This window comes from Ixodes scapularis, unplaced genomic scaffold (assembly GCF_016920785.2).
Source record: "Ixodes scapularis isolate PalLabHiFi unplaced genomic scaffold, ASM1692078v2 PGA_scaffold9__187_contigs__length_104089568, whole genome shotgun sequence".
In the NCBI taxonomy this organism is placed as follows: domain Eukaryota; kingdom Metazoa; phylum Arthropoda; class Arachnida; order Ixodida; family Ixodidae; genus Ixodes; species Ixodes scapularis.
The window spans coordinates 103,229,896-103,235,685 of NW_024609884.1; the positions used below are offsets into that span (position 1 = coordinate 103,229,896).

At 43.2% G+C, this 5,790-nt stretch overlaps 1 pseudogene; it reads right to left on the bottom strand.

Annotated features, from left to right (window-relative positions):
- Window positions 1–4,703: 4,703 nt before the first annotated feature.
- On the bottom strand, window positions 4,704–5,567 carry LOC121833820 (annotated as a pseudogene).
- Window positions 5,568–5,790: the final 223 nt, after the last annotated feature.

A 5,790-nucleotide genomic window follows, 5' to 3' on the forward strand; every position in this document is an offset into this window, starting at 1 on the left:
ACGGGCCGGTGTCCTCTAAAAGAGGAGAAAACAAGCAGAAACGTTCGAAGGAGCAGACGACAGTTCAAACGATCAAGCGGCCATTTGAACTCGGAGACGCACTGAACGAAGTCCGGCGGGGGGTCCGTACAACTTGACGGTTTTCCGGAGTTCATGTTGGAACAAAACAAATAAATCTGATGACCACAAGTATCCGTGAATTCAACCCAAAGTGCTTCCCGCCCAAGCAATCGTGGTCTGACGGTGTCTGGCTTTCCCTTTTCAAGGCACATATCCACGCTCTCGGAGGAACCGAGTACATGAAAACTGACCTGCAAACTTTTTTTGACCCTTTTGGTACAGCTCCATTCGCGGCGTTTTGACGAGAAGGCAGTTTTTTGTGTTTTTTTTTCTTCAAAACAACGCAGGAAGACACGTCTCAGAAGGGGACTTCCGCCCACAGCCCCAGACCGGAAGTGTGCCCGATGCGCCACCACCACGCTGTGACGTAACAGAGTGGAGTTCGTGCATATTACGTTTATATGTTATATAGATAATACATTGTACAAGACTGCGCTTTTAAAACATATATTTATGTTGATAAACGCGCTCAAACACTACTGCGCCGCACAACAATGTTTTTAAATATTTTTTTACGCAGTTGCGTTATGGCCTTCCTTCTCCGACATTGTGACGTAACCACTCAGAGCTTCTGCGGCCTTCCCTTCTAGGAGGTGTTGCCTCCGGTCGTTCGACGCGCCGGACGGCTGCTTTGGTAACTGCATTGTATTCTATGCGATACGCATGTTTCGAAGCGCAGCGTCTAGATGGCGTTCCACCGTACTCTATGGCTGAAACAGTTCGTAAATAAAAATCTAGTTGGCGCTTTGGCCGACGGGAGGCTAAAGTCCCTGCATCTGCGAAAAGTGGCGTATTCTTCTTCCCTTCTCGTCCAAAAAACCCTCTTTACCCAACACCACCTCGAGGAGAAGACCAGAACATGCGTCCAGTGACGTAACGGCAGCAGGCTGACGTGCGCCGCGCCATAGAGCTCAGCTGAAAGCTTCGCGCCCAGCTTAGAAGTTGTAGAAAAGTGGGTTTTCGCACTATTTATTTTTTATGAGCTAACATGTGAGCTGTGAACGCCGAGTGATTTAAAGAAGAAATTTTAGAACGCAGGAAAATTATTATAACGTACAATTATTGTACTGAATTGCAAGTATGCGATATCTTGAGACAGAAGGGTTATATTTTTAAGCGACACGCTTTGTGGTGTAATTATCTCTGAACAACACGGGAGTTGTATAAAAAAAATGATCCCTATGAAATGGCAATAATCGAAGTAGTAGGATTAGATAAAATGAACTAGAGTAACGATCGGATAAGTGATGCAGAGGCATTCATTTCATTTCATTTTATTCACCTCAAAGGCATCCTAAGAGGCCTTACATCAGGGGGATTCAAAAATTAAAAGACAAAAAAGTAATTTACATAAAAAATAGATACGAACAAGTAAAAATGACACACACGCATACAAAAAAAAAAAACACAAAAAAAACGCTTAATATCATGTTATTGTTATGATGCAGTTTTACCATATCAAGGTTCACAGTTACACAAATTAATGCACTTCTTAAATGAAATAGGATATCGCTGAGTTACAATATGGTCGGGTAGTTTGTTTCAGTCAGTGGTGCAGAGTACTAAGGAAGAAAAGATGAAAGTGTTAGTAGTTTATTTATTTATTTAGACATACTGCCGGCTGCCATTTGGCAGCCAAGGCAGGAGAGGGCACACAGGGCAACACACAAGAAGAAAACCACATTGCAAGCTAGCAAAAGGAAAAACATCTAGGACTGCACATCTAAGAAATAACGCTGTAGTGATGAGGCGAATTCCTGAACGGACGAGACATTGGTAATCTTGGCAGGAAGACTGTTCCATTCGTTAATGGTTCGTACGAAAAAGTAGTTTTTTAAACATTGGGTTCTGCTGTAAGGTACCACAATAGTGTTGGAGTGCTTGTGTCGTGTGTGACGGGATGTGTTAAATTGCATAAATCTCTCGAATGAAAGGCGAGATGAGTCGTGTACAATGGTATACAAAAGCTTTAGACGATTAATTTTGCGCCGGGTTGAAAGAAGCTCAATTTTCGACCTATTGTACAAGTTAGTGATAGAACTCATTCTTCTTTACTCGTTGTAAATGAAGCGCAGGGCTTTCTTCTGTACCCCCTCGAGTCGATCAATATTAAGTTTAGTCGCAGGGTCCCAAACAACATCCGCGTATTCTAAGACAGGTCGTATTACTGTCGTGTAGATTGCTAGCTTGGTTTCAGGGGTACAGTGCTTCAGCCGCCTCTTCAATGACCATAGCTTTGCTGATGCCTTCTGAGCAGTGCAGGATATGTGGCTATTCCAACTGAGGAACTTGTAAAGGTGAGTTTTGTATACAGCAGTTAAATTCCAAGGGTGACCTCTTGCGCGTTACTCTCATTTGTACACTTTTCGAGCTGTTTAGCAACATTTGCCATTCGTTACACCATTGAGAAATTGAACACAGGCACTTGTTTAAATTAAGTTGGTCATTGCTTGAAGCTATTTCAGTAAAAAGCACACAGTCATCTGCGAAAAACCGGCAGTGTATACGCTCATCAACCGTCAAATCGTTTAGAAAAACAAGAAAGAGCAGCGGGCCCAGCACCGATCCTTGCGGAACGCCCGAGATAACTGATACAATTGGGGAACAAGCCCCACCTACTTCAACGAACTGATGACGGTTGCTCAAGTATGAATCCAACCATCGCAAAAGATTATCGTTTCCTAGAATCACTCTTAGCTTGATAAGTAGTTTGCTGTGTGACAGGCGATCAAAAGCCTTGGCGAAATCTAGGAATACTACATCCATTTGCCCCCCCTCCCCCGCCCCCCCCCCCCTTGTCAACGACTTTTGCAAGTTCATTTACTATATAAAGGAGCTGAGTTACCGTAGAGTAGCCACGCCGGAAACCATGCTGGCTCTCTGATAAAAAATTATTCGATTCAAAATGTGACACGAGATTACTAAATAAAAAAATGCTCTAGAACCTTGCTGCACGAGCAGGGCAAGGAAACGGGCCTATAATTCGATGCGTCATGTTTATCTCTTTTCTTATGAATGGGTATAACTTTTGCCACTTTTCACTGATTAGGTACCACCCCTCTCTCTAGCGATCTGCTATAAATTAGAAAACGAAATTTAGAACACCACTCAGCGTACCTTTTTAAAAACACATTAGGAATTTTGTCTGGACCGCAAGACTTTTTTGTATTCAAATTTAGTAACGCAGAGAAGATTCCCTCCTCTGATAGTTGTATGTCTGGTACGTGAGCGAGTTTAATCGAGAACTCAGGAACGAAGCTGTCACTTGTGGTGTACACAGAGGCAAAGTAGTCGTTAAATATCTTCGCGATTGAACTATTATTAACGAATTCCCTCCCATGTTGAATGATCTTGTTAACTGAGTGTCTTGAACCCGATATATGCCTCCAAAACTTCTGGGGATCGTTACAAAGGAAGTTCGACATTTTAACGTTGAAATACTCATACTTGGAATTCTTAATGAATGTTCTCAATTTATGACGTAAGGCAGTCAATTCTATTTTTTTTCCGCGTTTTCTGCTTAGCCTATTGGCTTTCCTTTTGATTTGTAAAATCTCCCTTGTGATCCATGGGTTATTCTTTTTAGTTCGCTTCCTACGAGATGGCACAAATCTTTCTATACACGTGTGCACCGCATTTTGAAAAGTGCACCATAGTTCGTCTATATCGCATCCCGGAACTGAAGCCCTATCAGCAAATCTGTCGAACGATAGCTCGAGGTAATCTATTATACTTTCGTCTTGTGCTCTATTATAGTCCTTAAACTTTGCTCTCTTATCAAGACAACGTTTGGGGACAAGTCCCGGACAATCAAAAACAGCCATATGGTGGTCAAATAAACCCTCTGTGACCACACAGTGATCATCGGCAACATACAAATTCTGAGAAACAAAAACAAGATCAAGGATCGAACTAGTAGAATCTGTGATGCGAGTGGGACTTGACACTATTTGTGTTAGGTTATATGCGAAGGCGATATCAATTAAAGCATCTGAATGTTTACAAGAGGCCACTGTGGTCATCGAAGGCCAATCGATGTTTGGGAGATTGAAGTCACCCCCCATAATTATATTCATGAAACTCTTAGATTGCTCTTGCAAGAAGTCTTGAAGTTCATACATCACAGCTATGCCAGCACTTGGTGGCCTGTAAACAGCTCCAACAAGAAGAAATGAGTTACAGAAAAAAAGTTTCACCCATAGAGCCTCAGCTGTGAACTTCGTATTTAGCTGGAAAAAATCGATGCTATTTTTGATAACGATTGCGACCCCCCCCTCCTCGGGAGGAACGGTCCTTACGAACAATTTTATAAGACTGCGGAACAATCTCAATATCAGATATACTATCCGTGAGCCAAGTCTCAGTAACTATTATTATATCGGGGTCATAACTGAGAATTATATCTTCGATTTCAACCGTTTTATTTACAATGCTTCTAGCATTTAAGTTAATTAATCTAAGCGCTTTATTAGCTACGGTGCGGGGATTATTAATTACAGTACAAGGATTATTTTCGGGAGCAGTTGACGGAAACCGGTCTAGAACTGGGGGGGGGGGGGGGGGGGGAGGGTACTGGCCCGTAGTCAATTAGTATCTTCGTGCCTGGTATAGTTTAGTGGCACTCTTTTGTTCGCACTGTCATCCCAGCGAAAGGCCTTGCCATTTATTTTTATTTTGTCGAAAGATAACTTTATCGCCATTTTTTCGTAGGTCTTCGGAACTTTCCCATAGCTTTTTTCGAATTTGTTGCACTCGTGGGGAAACATCTTCCGAAATGCTATAAGCCGAACCCTTCAGAAGCCGGCAACTGGTCAAAATTTTAGTTTTGTCTCTACCATCAAGCAGTTTAAGAATGATTGGCCTGGTTTTGTTTGGGCTTTTCCTGCCCAGTCGATGTATTCTTTCTATTCCAGCAGTTTGAACTTTCAGGATACTTTGAAACACATCCTTCTCCACAGAGTTTTCAAGAAAGGTGTTATCCTCATCCGTTGATTCGTGAATTCCGCACACAATCAAGTTATTACGTCTGCTCCGGTTTTCTAAGTCATCAATTTTAGCCATTAGAAAGTTGACATTCCTGTCAAGAGACAAGATCTTATCCTGGAAGGCCGTCACAGTTGCTGTCAGCTCGGTCAGGCTGTCCACTCTTTGTTCGATTGTGGTCAGTCTCCCGTTTCTGCTATTAGTGAGTCCGTCACAGCCTTCCCTTCTTTGATATCTTTCACGTCTCTGGCGATTATCTGCAGCTGTTCCGTAAGCTGAGCCATGTCGGGTCCAGGATTAGACTCGACGTCACCGCTCAACATGAGAAGCATACTAAATACACTCCTACAAAGGCGAATAACATCGCACAATGGCCGTGGGCACGGCAACTCGAACAGACAAACATCATTGCTACTATAGCACTGTTCGTAACGTTCGTCTCTTACCTGGACGAAAAGAGCGAAAGGGCTGTTTAGGCGCATAGTCCTGGTGGGGTCGCCGTGCCTACTGACGAGTCCCAAGTGTGGGCGTAGTTTTGTATCCAGCGTTGACTGCGATGACGTTATCGATGGGGCTTGCCGAAGTTGTCGATGCAAAAAATTGTCCGCCGTGGGATTGTTGATTGTTGCTTTGTCAGCGCGTACTGGCGTGGTCCAAAGCGATACGCAGTCCCGGTTCGTCGCAGGT